The 19,481-nt window shown below is 44.1% G+C and overlaps 1 protein-coding gene across 1 annotated transcript in view; it reads left to right on the forward strand.

The window, feature by feature from the left end:
- Positions 1 to 288: 288 nt before the first annotated feature.
- Positions 289 to 19,481, forward strand: part of slc8a2a (solute carrier family 8 member 2a) — a 49,408-nt gene continuing 30,215 nt past the window's right edge. The window contains exon 1 of the mRNA XM_054730456.2: positions 289 to 643. The gene's annotated coding sequence lies outside the window, so the exon portion shown is untranslated. The remainder of the gene's footprint in view (positions 644 to 19,481) is intronic.

Raw genomic sequence — 19,481 nt, forward strand, 5'->3', positions numbered from 1 at the left:
ATTTCAGGCTCAACTTTTCCCTTTGTTTAGTAATCGTGTCGCTCACTGTTTACATGCTTTTGCCGTCCACCATGGAGGACCCACGTGATTAGGTGACATCGGTGCAAAGGGTCAATACTGCATTTCTATTATTTTTTATTTTTTTACCTTTAACATGGGAGTCAGTGAGGATTTGCTCACTTCTGGTGCCAGCCCCTAGTGGATGAGAGTTGAACTGCAATTTTTGTCACTTCCTTGTTGGCTTCAATTTCTTTGCAGAATTATGGGGGCTTGACACACACACACACACACAGCAGCTCAGTGGGGGCTGAGCCCCTTAAAATGCCAGATAGATTCGCCTCTGCTGGGTCCTTAGCTCGTGTGCGCATGGATGCTGTGGGTGTTGCCATCATCAACCGCTCTGGACGCCTTCAGATCAGCAGCAGCTGGTTAAACATTTGCAGAGACCTAATCAGCTTCTTCATCCTGAATGCATCACGCCATCCGCCGCGTGAGCCCGCAGTTCCACCACCGCCGTTAGTTACCGACGTGTGAGTTACCGGGAAACTTCAGTCCGCGCATGGAGCTGAGCTGCGAGTCGAGAAGAGGTCATTTACAGATCTGCAGAGACCGCTTCAGGTGAAGCCACAACTCACAGCTGAAGGTAAGAACCGGACCGGTTCTCCGGAGGAACCGAGACCCATCAGGTGTAGACTTTCTATCCTGTGCACAGTGCAGGAACGAGACGGCGTAAAGTGCTACGCTTTCCGATTAAGAAATAATTCTGTCACGTTTAATGTTGTCTAGCGACTGAAACACAAGAAAACAGAACATCAGTAACGGAGGACATTGGGTTATTATTTATACAGTTGTCTGGTGTGATAGACTCTTGTGTTTGCATCATGATTCAAGTGTCAGCTGAGACCAAACCTCTCATCCTTCTACCTGGAGGCAGAAGCAGCAGGAACTAGGAGATGCCCAGAGACAGTGGAGCTGGAGATGCTGATGCACCAGATAGGAGCTGTTGACTGGAGATACAATCCTACTGCTGATAACAGCTGATTAGGAAGATAGTGTTGCTTAGACCCCCCTCCATGCATCAGTCTGATTCTCGAGAGGTAGAACGGTTTGGCTCACACTTTATGCAACTTTTTAACTTCTACACTTTGTAGCATTCAGCCTATTTGTATCTACACAGTGTACACTGAATGAAAAACAACCATGCAGTTGATGAATAACACTGCATCTGCTGCTTTCGTGTTTCTGCAGTGATTTTTAAAGTAAACCTCTTTTATCCAAAAGAGTTTCAGCTTTTAAAAATAAATATTTTAACCTTTCCACTTTCAGGTGACCCCTCCAGGACAGGGGTGGTTAAACACGGTTGATAGTTTTTCCCTTGGCAAGAGTAAAGTTGTGCACTCCAAAAATAAAAAAATAAAAAAGCACCAGGGAGTCATTAACAATGAGGGAGGGTTAAAGAAAACAACCTCCTAAAATCTCACTAGATCATCAAAGTTAGCCAAAAATACTGATTTGTTTTATATTGTGTTGTGTATCGATACGGATTGATCCATGTCACACAGCTCTAATGGAGGCCCTGGGCTGTATTTTAGTTTCTGCTGTATTACAGGGAGTTTGGTCTAGTTTTTTAAAGATGCTGCTGCACATTTTAACATTTTTGTAAACTAGATTATTGATGGATCCAGCGTTAGTTAGGTTTACATTCCTGTGGCGTGTTGTCTTTTAGGTTTTCCTGTTGTGTCACATAGTTAATCAGCACCAGAGACAAAATGAGGATCTGGATAATAAGATGATATTTTGTCTTCTAATAAGTCACATAAAATGGTGAATTTCTTGTCAGGGTCGAGATGCATCAGCCTGAATTGGTTGTATGGATAAGGAGAGCTTGTGTAAATTCCCTCAGATGTTGATGTTTCATGCTGAATATTGCATAACGGGTGTCTCTGTCTGGGTTCGTAGTGAAGTGAGAGTGCTGTTCCTTCTAAGGTGACAGGGCCACAGGTGAGCAGGTAATGGAAACCTCAGAAGCAGCCTTCTCCTGGCTGTCAGCTGCCTGTCTCCGACCCCTCTCAGAGCACTTCACCTCTGACCCCATGTGGATTCTCTCACTTCATGTGCCTCCTTCTTTCAAACTGGACTTCTTGCAAAGAAGAATGACTAGAAAATCTGTTTCACAAAGTTTCTACCAAAGATCAAATGGTGATATGGAGACACGTTAGAATGGTTCAGAAAAGCTCAAGTTTAATTTTAGTGAAAGTGAGAAAGGAGGAGATTTGGTGGTTGAGTTTCTCCACCATGGGTGCCTAACAGGAGGAACTAAACAGGAAACACTAATCTAAACATTTTAAATGCCGCTGTGCGGTATGAAACAAGATCCCAATCAGATAGAATTTATTATTAAAAATAGCATTATTGTTTACAATTTAACTGTTGAACAGGTGGATCTACATGAGATTGCTTCATGAGATTAACATCTGAAGACGTAAAGCACTTCGTTCCTGGGCCCGAGATTCAATTCAATTTATTTATATAGTACCAAATCACAACAAGAGTTGTCTCAAGGTAGTTCCCACAGTAAACATTCCAGTACAGGTCAGTTCATTAAGCCAATCAGTAAAAAGCAATCCGCATTCTAAGTAGCGACAGTGGAGAGGAAAACTCCCTTTTAACAGGAAGAGGCCTCCAGAGGACCCTGGCTCATCATAAGCAGCCATCCACCACGACTCACTGGGGATCGAGAACACACACACACACACACACACACACACACACACACACGCACGCACGCACGCACGCACGCACGCACACACACACACACAACATATATAGTATTTCTATGGCTATATTTGCTGGCTATAATTGTTTGATTTTGAACGATTCCGATTCTGCTTCCAATTGATTCCCGATTCCGATTCTTTGAAGACATGACATGTTTTACATGAGCCAGCTAACCACAGGTCCTACTTGATGAAACAATCTTAACTTCAACATGAATTTTAATTCTATGAACAGTAACATCACCTTCATTTAGACAAAAACCTATTTTGGAGAAAAAAAGAAAAAGACTTGCAGCACAACCAGTGTGTTTGTTTCTGACCACAACCAAAGTCTGGAAGAAGCCTCTGGGATGAGAGGCTAAATGTCTCCAACATATCCAGAAACGTCCAGCTGCTTTCAGCTAAAACTCTCAGGATGATCATGTCCAGGATGACTGAGAACTACACCTCCATGCTGCAGCAGCATTCAGTCAGAACAGGAAGTGAAACTTAAATGTAGCTGCTGTCAGTAACAAACAGATTTTAAACATTAAAACTCAACAGAAACAGTTCAGAAAGGAACTTAAAATGTCCACAACTTTGTGTGTGATTTATTATTATTATAATTATTATTTACTGTGGCAGAAGCTGGTGTGGTCCACCACAGAGAAGCTTCTCTAGCATAATGACTTTAATTATTATACAGGTTATTGTTCAGCCTTCTGAAGCGCTCGCACACACACACACACACACACACACGAGTGTTGGGGAGCGGCTGCGTCTGACTGCTGACGCTCCGTGTGTGTTTTTACTTCTGCAGTGAGACAAACTCACCTCACACCATCCAGAGTTTGTTCTTCTATTATATATATATATACAGTGTTGGGAATGTTACTTTAAAAAAGTAATTAGTTATAGTTACTGATTACTTTGTCAAAAAAGTAACTCAGTTACTAACCGAGTTACAAGATCATAAAAGTAATTACCAACAAAAGTAACTACTTAGTTACTTTTTCATTAAAGAATGCAAGAATTACTACAATAGTAAAATATAAATGAGTAATGACTGAACATAATAAAATGTATGTCCAAATGTTTTATATAAACCTGAATAATTTAAACAAATAAGCACTTAACAGGAGGAACTACTAATAGGAACATTACACTAATCTAGACTATTAAAAGGTCACTGTGTGATATTTAACAAAAACCCAATCAGCTAAAATTTAAAATTGCAAAATTACGTCCCCGACATGAGATGTTTAAAAGTGTGAAGGATGGGGAGAACATAAGAACTGGCGGCGGAGTTTAAAATGGGTTTATTTGTACAAAAGGTATTAAAACACGAGCAAAACTGATTTCTCTAAAAGGTTAACAGTACAAAGCACATTATCAACTATAAAACACCTGGTAAAATCTTATTTTAAAAGCTTTACCACAACAGAAGGTGTTTAAAACCGAGGTCAGTAAAATAGCCACAGACAAAGTTAACCTTAAAACCCACACACACAAAAGATCCCACTGGATCGTTCACAATTTCTCCTTAAGAGTTAAAAATTACAAAAGTTCCAAAACTCAAACGAACAGGGGTTAAAACTACACAAACCCAGGAGGACAGCAGAACCCCTGCACTGCTGCCTCCCAGACTACTGAAGGCACAGCCCTTTTATGCAGGTGTTTGCTCATTAGGTTGATTCCTCTCAGCTGTGCTCCTCAGCAGCCTGGGAGAGAGGAGGAGGAGGAGCGGTGTCAGGCTGATTCACTACAGATGGGTGAATTTGGTTGCTTCTCTCCACTGGTCAGGCTGGCAGCCGTAACACCCCCACACATAAACAAGAAAAAGGATAAAAGTTAGTAACACCACAACACCAACTTTTAAAACTTTTTCTTAAAAACACTGGAGGACGAGGGGGGGCGACAAAGACACTCTGAAGACTCTCAAGGGCGAAGGGGGCATCGAAGACTCTCAAGGGCGAAGGGGGCATCGAAGACTCTCAAGGGCGAAGGGGGGGCATCGAAGACTCTCAAGGGCGAAGGGGGGGCATCGAAGACTCTCAAGGGCGAAGGGGGGGCATCGAAGACTCTCAAGGGCGAAGGGGGGGCATCGAAGACTCTCAAGGGCGAAGGGGGGGCATCGAAGACTCTCAAGGGCGAAGGGGGGGCATCGAAGACTCTCAAGGGCGAAGGGGGGGCATCGAAGACTCTCAAGGGCGAAGGGGGGGCATCGAAGACTCTCAAGGGCGAAGGGGGGGCATCGAAGACTCTCAAGGGCGAAGGGGGGGCATCGAAGACTCTCAAGGGCGAAGGACGGGATCGAAGACTCTCGAAGGACGGGGGCGAAGACTCTCGAAGGACGGGGGCGAAGACTCTCGAAGGACGGGGGCGAAGACTCTCGAAGGACGGGGGCGAAGACTCTCGAAGGACGGGGGCGAAGACTCTCGAAGGACGGGGGCGAAGACTCTCGAAGGACGGGGGCGAAGACTCTCGAAGGACGGGGGCGAAGACTCTCGAAGGACGGGGGCGAAGACTCTCGAAGGACGGGGGCGAAGACTCTCGAAGGACGGGGGCGAAGACTCTCGAAGGACGGGGGCGAAGACTCTGAAGGATTAAAACAGGAGAGACCCAGATAAAAACAGAACAGGCCATTTAATAATCCCTACTCTTCATGCACTTTGCGGGTGGGCAGATTAAGCACATGTGCCGAGGCACATTCAAACCAGCAAAGGGATTGGGTTAGCCACAGCCCTTCCTGGGGTGCTCCCGAGATGGTGAAGTGAATCACCAACACTAACCCACTAGGTGCAACATCTGGGCCTGCCTGTAGGGGTCATCTCTGGGTCCACTTCCGTAAGGTTTGGCTGGATCCTCCTGCGGGGGCGGGGCCTCCAGATGCACCCGCCAGTCATCCAAGTCATCTGAAGCTTAAAACCTTTAAAACAAACAAAACACCATTAAAATTACCACCACCAGGGGATTTGTACATTCCTTCACGGTCTGTTGTTATTAAATATCCCGGACGAGCCCCCATTTATGTTACGTCCCCGACATGAGATGTTTAAAAGTGTGAAGGATGGGGAGAACATAAGAACTGGCGGCGGAGTTTAAAATGGGTTTATTTGTACAAAAGGTATTAAAACACGAGCAAAACTGATTTCTCTAAAAGGTTAACAGTACAAAGCACATTATCAACTATAAAACACCTGGTAAAATCTTATTTTAAAAGTTTTACCACAACGAAGGTGTTTTAAGATCCTGAAGTTGATAAAAGTCTAAAAACATTCTACTGACTAAAACACCTGGTAAAAACTTATCTTAAAAGCTTTACCACAACGGAAGGTGTTTAAAACTGAGGTCAGTAAAATAGCCACAGACAAAGTTAACCTTAAAACCCACACACACAAAAGATCCCACTGGATCGTTCACAATTTCTCCTTAAGAGTTAAAAATTACAAAAGTTCCAAAACTCAAACGAACAGGGGTTAAAACTACACAAACCCAGGAGGACAGCAGAACCCCTGCACTGCTGCCTCCCAGACTACTGAAGGCACAGCCCTTTTATGCAGGTGTTTGCTCATTAGGTTGATTCCTCTCAGCTGTGCTCCTCAGCAGCCTGGGAGAGAGGAGGAGGAGGAGGAGGAGCGGTGTCAGGCTGATTCACTACAGATGGGTGAATTTGGTTGCTTCTCTCCACTGGTCAGGCTGGCAGCCGTAACAACCTGTAAAGGTTCCCGAGCCTTTAAATGGTATCTCAGTCTAGTTAAATTACAGAAATAAATGTAATTTGCACAGTATTCTAATTTTTCCAGCTTCACATAATTGTGTGTTTTTAGCAGCATTTCTGTTGCTGCTAATCTAGTAACGGTTAAATAAATAAATAAATAAATATCCTTTAAAATGACACTAGAAGAGGCACAAATCTGATGGAGGACTTACATTTACTAACGTGGGTCAGACCCAACCACAGAAGAGCTGAAGCTGGGTGGTAAACACACACACAGTGTCTGAGACTGATGCATCAGTGTTACAGCGTGACTAAAGACATGATCAGAAACAGGTTACAGCTGGATGATCTAGGAAGGCAGAAGATCAGGACGTCTGAGCGGTGAACAGATGAGCGGACCTTCGGGACGTCCCGCTGTCACGCTAAGGGCACGGCTGCAGACCCGCAGAGTCGCTGCTGCAGCAACAAATCTGCGGGGGGTCTGCAGCCGTAGATATTAATCACGTCTTCCTCGTTCTTCACGGGCCGTGATGCTCTTAAACATCTACCTCTTAAGCTCCTGATCAGCTGATGATGACAGCTTCAACACACCGCGCTGCTTCACACACGCATTTTCTTATCAGTAACATGAACAACGTTTTGATAAAAGAAGACATAATTAATTAGTTTGCTCGTTACAGAAAGAAATATTTTTTATTAACGCGGTTATTTTAAACGGAGTTATTCCCGTTGTGTCTACAGAATGCAGTGACTGAGACCGTGAGGGTCTCCGCCCACCCGGCCAATCATCATCGTGTTTGTAAGCGCGTTACCGACACCTCTCTCTCCCTGGCTGCAGCTGAAGTGTGGCGGTCAGAAAGCCTCACGCTGCTGCTCAACGTTCTACAAGCACATAGTAACGCACAACGTTCCGTCCCCAGTAACGGTAACGGCGTTGCAACGGCGGGAAAAGTAATTAATTAGATTATTCCGTTACCTATAAAAGAACGCCGTTAGAAACGCCGTTATACTTAAACGGCGTTACTCCCAACACTGTGTGTGTATATATATATATATATATATATATATATATATATATATATAGGAATCGAAACAAGGAATTGAAAATAAAAGAACTTTGAACGATTCCGGGAAAACTAACAGATGGTCCCTGTTCCAATCGATGCTCGACCCTACTCTTAGTAAATATTTGATTTATTAAGAGATAAACTTTGTTTTCCTTATCTTAGTGAATCTATAATTATTTCAACAGGTGACCTAGTAGTAGCACGTCCAACGTCAAAGAAAGTAAAATGTTATTATCAGGAGAGGGAGAATGTTTAAGCGGTTAGCAGCAGTGTGCTTGCCGATGACCACCTCCATGAGGCTACCACAGCTCAGCAGAACATCATTGTAGCTTCTTCTGGGGAGAAAAACACTTAAAGAGAAAATAAAGTTAACAGCTGAAATAGCAGGAAATAATACAACAATTATGATCAGTATGTCCTCCAGCAGTCTAAGCCTGTAGCAGCATAACTACAGACAGAACTCTGGATAACCTAGCCTTTTAGATGGAGGTATGGCACAGGAGAGCTGTCTTTACCGACTGTACACTCCACCTCCCTCTACTCCCCCACTTGTCCAGATCTGGGCTATCATCAGATTTTAGCCATAGGCCCTATCAAATAAAAATGTTTTAAGCCTAGTCTTAAAAGTAGACAAGGTGTCTACCTCACAGACTAAAGGTGGGAGCTGGTTCCACAAGAGAGGAGCCTGATAGCTAAAAGATCTGCATCCCATCCTATTTTTAAATATTCTGGGAACAACCAGTAAACCTGCAGTCTGAGAGCAAAGTGCTCTGTTAATAACATATGGAAAAATCTGGAAAAATCATTGATGTATGATGGAGCTTGATTATTCAAAGTTTTAAATGTGAGAAGGAGGATCTTAAAATCTTTTCTGAATTGAACAGGAAGCCATTATAAGAAAGCTAAGACAGGCGAGATATTATCTCTTTTTAATTCTCATCAGAGCTCTAGCTGCAGCATTTTGAACAACCTGATTCTTGCACTTTATCTCTTTGAAAGAGATATAATGTTGGTACAAGCATGCTAGTTTTGAATTATCTATGTTCTGAAGGATGTCTGTCACTGGTCGTGAGGCACTGGGATGTAAACATCGGCCCAAGTCTGTCTCTGAAGAGTTTACCATGACGTTACTCTTAAGCCCGGATCACAATATGCGATTTTTGGCTGCGGCACAGGATTGTTTATGTCATAATGTGTAACTCCAGAAAGGTGGCACACTGTACAGCGCGAGATTTCTGAGTCAGACTGTACAACATCTCACTCCAACAGGACACGCTGCATCATCAGCGCACCTCCCGAAAGCATACGTCACTAAGCAGACAACTAACCAAAAGAAAGCTAAAGATAAAATAAAGTGCTGCATAACACTTCTATTTAGCGCTTCATTGGAGGGGCGGGAGGATGCAGATGGGCAGTGGGTTTTCAAGGTCTTGGTCCGGGAGAGAGGATCAGAACTATTTTTTGTGCTGGAAAACATGCATGCCGAATGCGGTATTTACCGTCTTTTACAGGTTGTTTGTTTCGAAGACTGGTGTGAGAAAATAGATGAAGTGGTGGATCGTATCACTTCACTTTTTCATACCAGCTGCTGCTGGAAAGACATTCTGACAGTGCGGAAAAAGCTCAAAATCTAAACCCCGCCTCGAGGGGGAGGGGCGGTGAACATGTCATCATCATCAAACCACGCCCCTCATCACTGCTTATAAAGAGCTTCCAGCTAGAAACCATTTCATCCCCACTGATCTACCGCATCAGCATGATGGGTTTCTACACTCAGTCAACCCTTGATGAACTACGGACCCCTGACAGCTTTTCCCTGCAACCGAGCCGGGTGCTAGCAGCTTCATCACCTCCAAAATATAACGGCAATCCGCGCCCCACATCGGCACCACCACCATCATTCTTTCTCCCCCAAAATAATTAACTGAAAAAAAGATATTATAATAACATTGCCGCTCTGATAGCCAATGGGGGGGGAGGGGGGGCATGGAGGTACGGGTGTGTGTGTGTGTGTGTGGGTGGGGGGGGGGCAATGCCCCTCTAATTGACCCCCTGACGCCGGGGCTGATGACAACTTCATTGTGAACTGTCTGTGCTGAAATGGCGTTTTTAAAGAGGAATGAGGGTATGACGTCATAGATCTGAAAGGGGGAGGGGAGAGGGCTGTGGAAACGGAACTCCCAACTGTGGGCTGAGGGGGGCTCATCGAGTTGACACAAAGCTCTAGGGGTAACCGTCGACAAAGCTCTAGGGGTGACCGTCGACATATATACTAGACAATTCGTGTCCATAGACTACAATTATAAGTTTTTAAGCCAAAATGGGAGGTGGCCACCACCGCCATTTTGACAGTGTCACAGGTTCTGTCAAGCCCAGACAATTCCAAAAAAGGGAAAAGAGGTGGAGCTGGGGGTGGGTCCGTAAGGCTGGGATCAACTGACGACACCCGTCGAACTGAAGCAATGTAGCTACAAGCTAATCCGGAGGTGGGAGCTAAGCTAACGGAGGTAGCTGCCTAGCTACAACCAGAGTAAACTGTGCACAACACCGGAGCCTCTGAGTCAGAAATGTGCCGGGCTGACCGCTGGGTAAAACCTAGTGGAACACAGAGGTCTCCTGCGAGCTCCACAAGCCGACAGCCGCGCAGCAGACAGGCGCCGCTGTGATCAGAGATGCGCCGAGCTGCCGCAGGGGAGAAGTGGGTGGAAAACATCGGTTTCCATCCGAGAGCTCCACAAACCGGCAGCTGCGCAGCAGACAGGCACCGCTGTGATCAGAGATGCGCCGAGCTGCAGCTGAGGGGAGGGGATCATACCGATAGTCGGAACCCAGCTCCACCAACATGTTGTATTTCAACCCATTTTCAAAAATGCAGCCTCATGTTTTAACGGGTTAAACATTTGCAGAAGCTGCTCTGGTAAATAGATGTCATGCAATGGAAACACCTTAATGAGATAACTAAGAAGCCCAGCCTGTTTTAGATGAGCTGATTTTAAAACCACAGTTTCAGGCTTGAAGGAAAATCTCTGCAGTGTTAGAAGTGTGGACCAAATGAAGAAGAAGCATCGACATGATGAAGAGTGGAATTGTAGGTCTAATATGGATGTTCCTTCCCACATTAGTCTTGTGCATTTTCACTTGGTTTGTGTTAAACAAGCAACATTTTATTAGATGTTGCGTTGGTTCATGAGTTTGAGTTTACCATGGACAAGATTATTTCTACATCCAAATATGTAAAAAAAAAAACTTCTAAATAAAACACAACGCTACCATACAACTTAGCTGACATTAGTTAGACTCTCTACAATCAAGTGAGAAGAACTAAATTTTGAAATTGTAGAATGCAAATAAAACCCTTTTTCCTCCAATCAAATAATCATCAGTTTTCATGATGTATTTGTCAAAGTGTGTGTGTCTGTGTGTCTGCCTGTGTGGTGAGTAGGATTATCTTACACTCTGATTCATCTGGTTCACTGACAGGCCCACAGCCCCGTGTTACTTATTAAAGGGACAGATCCCTTTCCTTTCTCTGCTTCATATGCAAACAAAAGACAACTGAACACTAAGACTGTAACTGTCCTGATTTGTATGTAAGCTGATCCGATGTTGTTTTGTTGTAACAGAGGTATTTTTCTCAATTTATATCTATGAAAACTTTTCACAACATCAGGTTAGGTTGTCTGATTATATACTGTTCATCCTGAGATGGAACAACATACAGTGCATGCAGCCAGACAGCGGTACCATCTAGGCCAGCGGTACTCAATAGGCCCCCTCTTTGTGAACCCTGGACCACCTTGACCCCAGACCGGCCCTCAACATCATAGGAATTTTGTTAATGTGTATTTATATAGCACCTTCTAGGGTTTCTAAGATCCCCCAAGACACTTTACAACAAAACAGTCACTCACACTCATTCACACCCTGTTGATGGTGAGCTACAATGTAGCCTCAGCTGCTCTGGGGTGCACTAATGGTGGCGAGGCTGCCATACACTGGCGCCACTGATCTCTCCAACCACCACCACAGGGTGACATGTGGAGCACAAGGACACAATGACTGCCACAGACTGCGTTGCACTGAGAAACAGCTGAAACATCATCTTTTGTACGTTCTTGCTGTTTGTCTTCTAATTCTACTTTTTTTTATTTTTTTTTAAACACAGAAAAGGTTTCTCTTTACCTTGCTGACAGTTTCGTTCGCAGCTGCAAACATCTTCAGAGCTGACGCTGATGGTGGCGTCATTTCCTACTCCGTTTATCCGCGGGCAGTAGATTGGCTTCTGAAATGTAGTCAACCTGTTCACAACAGTAGTAACCATTTAAAATTATATTATATTATCATATAATAATGCATTTTGCATATCAGCTCTTGTTTCAAAGGCCAAACTTACACGCCGTCTCCTTTGTCTGTGGTGCACAGCTTTCCTTTCTTCCTCCACGAAACGCTGCAGTATCGCCTGCCATTGCATTCTTCTTCTCCTCAATCTCTCTTCGTGCTCTAGCAGCCTCAACGTCACATTTCTGATTTGATCACTTATCAGAAATATTCCCGTCAAGCAAGTCATAAGCACAGCAGCATCCTCGCTCTCCATGGTGTTGTTGTTTCACTTCCTGGTTTCGGCGCTTAATTAACACGTTACACTGTCGCAGGCGGTTTCGTCAAGCCCGCCTCTAAAAGGTTCCTGATCTCTGTGCCAACGCAATCTGAAAAGGTTCCTATACGAATAATAGTTCTAGGAACTAATTAGAACTAGGAACTTAGTTCCTACTATGCAGTCAGAAAGTGGCTCATAGCTATGAAGTGTACTAACCTCACTACAATCATGGCATTGCAATAAATCAATTACAAAACCATGAAAATGTTCATTTAACACTGACATACTGGCTCTCAGGTTAGCAAAAGTATTGGGCTCTATTGTGACGGCAGACCAAACAGGGTTTATTAAGGGGAGGAACTCTTATTAAAATACTAGAGGGCTATTTAATATTATTCGTTTCATGAATTTTCATAAGATGCAACAAAGCAGTTGTTTCCATGGACGCCGAAAAGGCAGTTGATATAATTGAATGGGAGTATACGTTTGATATTATGAAACGATTTGGATTCGGGCCAAATTTCTTACAATGGGTAAAAATTATAAATAAAACTCCAGTAGCATCAGTGGTGTCTAATGGATTGTCATCTTCTCCAATTAAACTGGGCAGAGGCACTGCACAGGGTAGCCCTTTATCACCACTACTGTTTGCTCTGGCGATTGAGCCTCTGGCCATGGCCATTAGACAAAATTTAAATATAAGTGGAGTCAAAATTGGAGAGAGACAGCGTAAAATTCTTGTATATGCAGACGATATTCTTTTGATGTTGACTAAACCCTCTAAATCTCTACCTGTTCTTAATAATTGTATCAGAGACTTTGGATTAAAATCTGGATACAAGGTAAACACGGACAAATCGGTCATAATGACCCTGGGGGCTGAAGGGAATATTGAACCTGTATAAGTGAAGCCTTTCTGCTGGGCACCATTAGGCTTTGAATATTTGGATGTAACAGTAACTCCAGATGTCAATTATCTATATAAGGAGAATATCAAAGGGATGATTCAAGAACTTCAGGAGAGGGTGATGAGATGGAGGTCTCTTCAAATCTCTTTTCTGGGTAGAATTAGTCGGCAACCTGCGGCTCTTCCATCCATCTGATGCGGCTCTCTGTGCTTGTAAAATAATGAATGGATATTTAAATAAAATGCTTTATATTTTACTGCATTAATTTTACATCTGTATACCAATTCTAAATGTAAAGATTATCTGCATAAACCTGAACAGGTCCAACCCGCTCTTACTGTGAGACCGGGTTGAAGCGTCACGCTTGTGTGTAATCATATCGGCGCTTTGTGAGCTGAAGAGGATATGAGATTCTGGGCTTCTCCTCAGACGGCTCCTGGATGCGTTACCACGTTGGAGACAGCAACAAGCGCTATTCAGCCAAAGTTTCATAATCAGGGAACATTTTCTAAGTGACAAGTCTCTCTGAGAGACAGGGTTTGGAAAACACTTGCTTCAGTTGGAGGAATCTTCCCACATGCACTCTGGTTCTGCGATGCACTCCGAGCCAATCTCCACATCTTCAGCTCACTGTGGACCTTATGTATTACACGCTGACAGTGAGCTGCGCTGAGCAGTGTCCAGCTCAGATGTTCAGATGGGAATCTTTTCTTGAGTGATTTAGTGTTTCAATTTTTTTATGAATTTGATTAAAAGTAAAGCCGCCCGGCCCGTGTCCGAGGTAATTACACAGTCATTGGCCCGAGGGCCGTCGGGCCGAGCCGACCCGAGGGCCTAGGGCTTCAGTGCAGGGCTCTAACCAGAATATCTAAAAATAGGATGGGGGGCAGATCTTTTAGCTATCAGGCTCCTCTCTTGTGGAACCAGCTTCCAGCTTTAGTCCGTGAGGCAGCTATCTTGTCTACTTTTAAGACTAGGCTTAAAACATTTTTATTTGATAGGGCCTATGGTTAAAATCTGATGTTAGCCCATACCTTACCATACCTTAAAATCCTGTGGTATGTATCCATTTACTAAGGATAGATTGATTATATCTAGAATGGGGGCAATGACCGAAGGAAATGCATCTTTAAATAATTTGGTTGGGATTGGATCTAAAATGCAAGTTGAAGGTTTAGATGAAGCTAATATTTTCGATAACTGAAAACTCAACTGGATCAAAACAGTTCAAACACAGATGATGTTCTACAGTTACCTCAGATGCTGCCTCACTGAGGAAGAAGAAATCACATTAGCGAGGATGCTAATGATTTTGTTTCTAATAGAATACATTTTACTCGTGAAAAATCCCATAAAGCCGTTGCTGCTGAGGGCTAAGGGAATAGATGGTTCAGAGCTATGATTCTGTGTAAGTTTCGCAACCGTACTGAAAAGAAATTTAGGATTAGTCTCATTCTCCTAAGTTAGCGATGAAAAATATGCAGTTCTAACTTGTCGAAGCTTATTTTTATAAAGCACAAAGCTGTTTTTCCAGGATAAGTAGGACTCCTCCTGGTGTGTAGAGTGCCATTCAAGCCCATGTTTAAAAAAGGAGTACACCCCGATTATAATCTTAGGAGAAAAGCCACACTTAAGACTACAAAATTCAAATTAACAGCCATTCAACCACAGGTGAGTCAAATGATTCATGTCCAGCAGACAGGTGACTATAAAAGTTACTGTCTTATCCGTGTAAAGAGAATACGCCCCAGAATGGTGATCTGTGTTATTTTAACATATTTACAGTATGTGTGTTCAAGCTCCTAAGTGAACACAGTGTCATCCTGTCTGTCATTGGCTGGATCTTGTTTATTACCGTAGCATGTTTTGCATACATGTTATTTAGTTTTTTATGTACATTAACCTAAAATTATTTATTTTAATTCTTGAGTCGTGAAATAAAACAAGGGACCGTAGTCATATTCCACTGATTCTCTAGAGGATAGTTACCTTATCCAGGTCAAATATTCACTACACAGCAACAATGATGTTTAATCTTCTGATTAACAACGAGCAGAGCAGAAACAAGTAGATATCTTTTCACCCTTATGCTAAAAGGCAACAAAGGGATCCCATCTGATTGTCTGACGATGTAGGAGTTACCCAAATTAGTAAAATTTATCTCATTTGCTGGAGCCTGAATAATTCATTGTACATTGAGCCCTGAACTTCAGAAGGAACTTCCCTCAACTCACAGAGCCCCACCTCCAGGGTGAAAGAAGGAAGTATTAAACTGTTAAAGGTGCTAACTGTCTTTTCTGTCAGCACTTCTATCTGTGTAATATAAGCCCAGGCAATCACTTATCAGTGGTGCTGACAGACAGTGGCTGTGACAGATGCAGTAAGTGGAGATGAGTTGTCACCCAGCTCACTGCATGAAGAGGAAAAGTGGACCACATACCTGTCAACAACCAGCGACCCCTGCCTCCCAGAAATGAAACAGGCTTGTGAGCAGTGACTTTTATTTTAATCAGATTTTTTTATGCTGTAATTTGAACATTTGCTGTTTTTGATGCTTTTATAGATTTTATACATCTGAAGGAAATCAAACTGAGTAGCAGTAAATCTGCCTCTGCTCTGACCTGCTGAGGTGTGAAAGAAGCAGCACTTTTCTGCCAGTTTTTAACCCACTCACTAAATTGTCAACTGCAATGGAAATCATTTTTAGCAGCTAGCTGATAAATATACAAGGCAATTTGCCTGAATGTTTACAGACCTGCTATTGAAGGGAAAAGATATCCTGCAGGATTTAAGTGAATGCATTTATCAATAATGCATCCACCTCTTTCAGTACTAGCTTCGTCTCAGCTTGAACTCATTATCCACCAAAGCTGTACTGATTGTTCTGGTTCTGGTCTGTGAGGAAAACTTCTGCACCAATTATCAGAATAAATCTGTATTTGGACGTTATGTGGGTCACGAATTCTATGATAAAAGAATGGATTTAAGAATCTCATTCCTGCTGCTCAGGTTATTGTAAAACCCCAAAGTGTGTGCGTTGAGGAGGGGGGTATTTATGTAATGAGAGCACTTCTCTAGTTTTATATGAACTATAGAAATAGATTAGCTCTAGAGGCTCTAATGAAGATTCTGTTTGTGCTCGTGTTTTTGGCAGACGTCTTTGTTTAAAGCAAGTAATAAGGGAGGGTTTTATCGTATTCCATCATTATATGTACATAAAACATCTGGATGAACACTTTTTTTCTCTTCTCATATGTCCTTCAAGGGGCGCCATTGATATTCAAATATAAATATTTTGAGTTAATTTGGATGAGCTACACACCTCCAGCCCCCTGTTGGTGTAAGATGGCTCTCTGTCTGAGGTCGTGGTAACTAAAGCAGACCTAGGAAAGTGAAATGCGATGCAACAGGCCTTGTGGGCTGTTTCTGATTCACAACTCTATAATGGGCTGGCTGAGCTCTGGCTGCATCAAAGATGCAGCACCTAAGTATCTGTTTCATCACACAATATCACCTGTTTGGCTGGAATAGAGACCACAGCTCTTCAGGAGGAGTCAGGCTGAAAGCTTTCTAACACTATCTGTACTCACACTTATACGTTCTCATAGAAACTTACACTCAAACTGCCAGTAACACTTAATCTGTGTCACCTGGGCCTCATGCATGTTAAACTGGTCTAGTTAGTTAAAATGCTGCACAGCAGGAAACTAGAGAAAACAAGACAAATGGCCAGGTGGCCAGCCTAGTACCAACAACAGTGAACCACCAGAAATGGTAGTGGAGACGTTCATTCATGCCTTTAGGTCATCACTAATCAAGGACGTTGTTTATTCTCTAAATGGTTGGGCAATGTGGAAAAATACTATCACAATATCGATTTTCATAGTAGTAGATATTGATAGTGTTTCCCTTACATAGGCGTAGCCATGGCGGCCCGCCACGGCTGAAATCCCAGCGTCACGCCTACAAGATCCCAAGTTTTATTTATTTATTTGCGCTGTTTCCTGACGAAGCAGCAGGAACATTGGTTACGTATTGTAACCCCAGATTCTATGAGTCTAGTCGCAGCCCTTAAGCTAGCTGCTATTACTGAGAAGGGTGATCTCAGCATCAGCCAATCATGAAGAGCTTAAATGTACGCCCACCAATGGTGGGCACCCCTGTGGGTATATAAGTGGGGCGACTCCACTGTTCACCTCCGATGGCTCTTGGTCCTAACAGAACCAGTGGGGCCACTGGCTTAAGGGCTGCCACTAGACTCAGAATCTGGGGTTACAATACGTAACCAACATTCTATTTCGTCTAGTCTTAGCCCTTAAGCTAGCTGCTATTGGAATAATGCGCAGCTGGATGAGTTTACGCCACACTGGTTAGCTCAAACCAAATGGACACATCCAACATTTCTCTTCTTAGAGGGAGAGGGTCGCTCAGCCTAAGCCCAAGGGCTTAGAAGGCTGAAGCAGCCAGAAAGAAGAGTGGGGTTCCCACTAAAATGATCATCCACGAGAAGATGGATTTAATGATCCATTAATGTAATCACCGGCTCATGTATGAGGGGTGATAAGATAATAAGGAGCCCAGGGTGACAAGAGGGCAATGGATTGAATGGGACCCATTATGAGCGGAACATAGGTAGTTATTTTGAGCATATCCATCTGGATATGTATTATTGTAGTAGGGCTGATGCGAGGCCGTAATTTTTTCACTCAGCCTGTTGGGGTCAAGCACTGAACGAGTGATGGATCCTGAAGAAACATCTCGTTAGTAATAACGAGTAAAGGAGCATGGGGAAGCCCATGAAGCAGCTAGACAGATGTCTTCCATTTACACACCACTGTGGAGCGCCATAGAAGAGGAAATACCTCTGGCTGAGTGAGCCCTGAGTGTCTCAGGAGGATCCCGCCCTGATGAAGTGTAAGCAAGAAAAATGGCATCACATAGCCGGTGTGAAAGACGCTGGGTCGACAGCGCTTGCCCAAGGGAAGAGTCTCTGTAGTGCACAAACAGGCTTTGTGAGCAGCGAATCCCTGAAGTGCATGACACGTATCGTGCGAGCGCGCGCACTGGGCAGAGAAGGTGGGGAGCTGCCTCCTCGTCTCAATTATGGGGAGGAGGAAAAAGTCCAGCCAATGAAATTAACCTGGATTTGAAGGAAGCATTAATGTTTTTGGGCACAAATGCTGGGTTGGGGCATAAAACAGCAGACCTGCCATCTTCCCAGATCCTGAGGCATGCGGGAGCCACTGAGAGGGTGGTTAGGTCGCTCACTCTCTTGATCGATGCCAATGCCAGCAGCAAAGCAGTTTTGCGTGACAGGAACTTCAGTGAGACCTGGTCCAAGGGCTCAAATGGGGCTTCAGATAAGTTGTGCAGAACTCCACTGTTAGGTCTCACAGGGGAAATAGTGGGCGGGACACAGGTCTGTTCCTTCTGACACCTTTTAGAAAATGTTTTGTGATGGGATGATTGAAAACAGATCTGTCTCCAAATCCTTGGTGACATGATGAGATAGCTGCAGCATATGTTTTAATAGTGCTGAATGCGAGGCCCCTGTCCATCAGTATCTGCAGAACGATAGGACATCCGCCAGCTGGCAGGAGAGCGCTTGAACAGTCCGCTCTGTGCACCATTTTTGGAAAGCTGCCCATTTAGCAGCATAAGGTGCAATGGTAGAGGGCGCCCGCGCACTCTGAATCGTGTTGACCACATCACGCGGCAGCCCAGAAGCCTCTAAGCGTGACTGCTCAGCGGCCAGACCCACAGCCGTTGGCATATTTCTGGAAGATGTGTGATTATTCCTCCCACCTGGAGGAGGGAGTCCTCCCTCAACGGGGAGCCGGACACCAGCGTTTGTAGGTCTGGAAACCATGACGAGGACAAGCGTCTGGGAGCTACCAGAATCACCGAGAACTGTTCCGACCGAACTCAGTCCAGGAGCTGGGGAATCAGTGGGACTGGCGGAAATGCGTACAGGAGCGTCTGAATCCAGGGCTGGTGTGAGAAGGTGTTTGCTCTGAGCGGGGGATGGTCCTGTGGACTCAGGGAAAACCACAGGCGACACTGTGTTTTTGCGAGCCGCGAACAGATCCACAGATGGTTCCCCGGGGTTCGTTTCAGACGACTATCCGGTACGGATAAAGTATTTTTGACGAATACGAGCATGACACGAGTAAAACTCTTAAACATCTGTAATCGTGCTGAAGGAAAATCCTCATTGGGTAACTGACTGTCTTCACGCTCTGTGATTGGCCAGTAAAATAGAGCGCCCGCCCCTCCCTACACACAAAACTCTGCAGCCGGGAGCTCAGTCCGTCCGGCCCATCCACGCACGCACACACACACACACACAGTAACGGATGTCTCTGTGTTTGCTTCACTGTTGCTCACGTTTCTTCAGAACTCCCTAGGTTTTCTTCAGCTCGCCTCTTTTTC

The sequence above is a fragment of the Nothobranchius furzeri genome, chromosome 10, assembly GCF_043380555.1.
Source record: "Nothobranchius furzeri strain GRZ-AD chromosome 10, NfurGRZ-RIMD1, whole genome shotgun sequence".
In the NCBI taxonomy this organism is placed as follows: domain Eukaryota; kingdom Metazoa; phylum Chordata; class Actinopteri; order Cyprinodontiformes; family Nothobranchiidae; genus Nothobranchius; species Nothobranchius furzeri.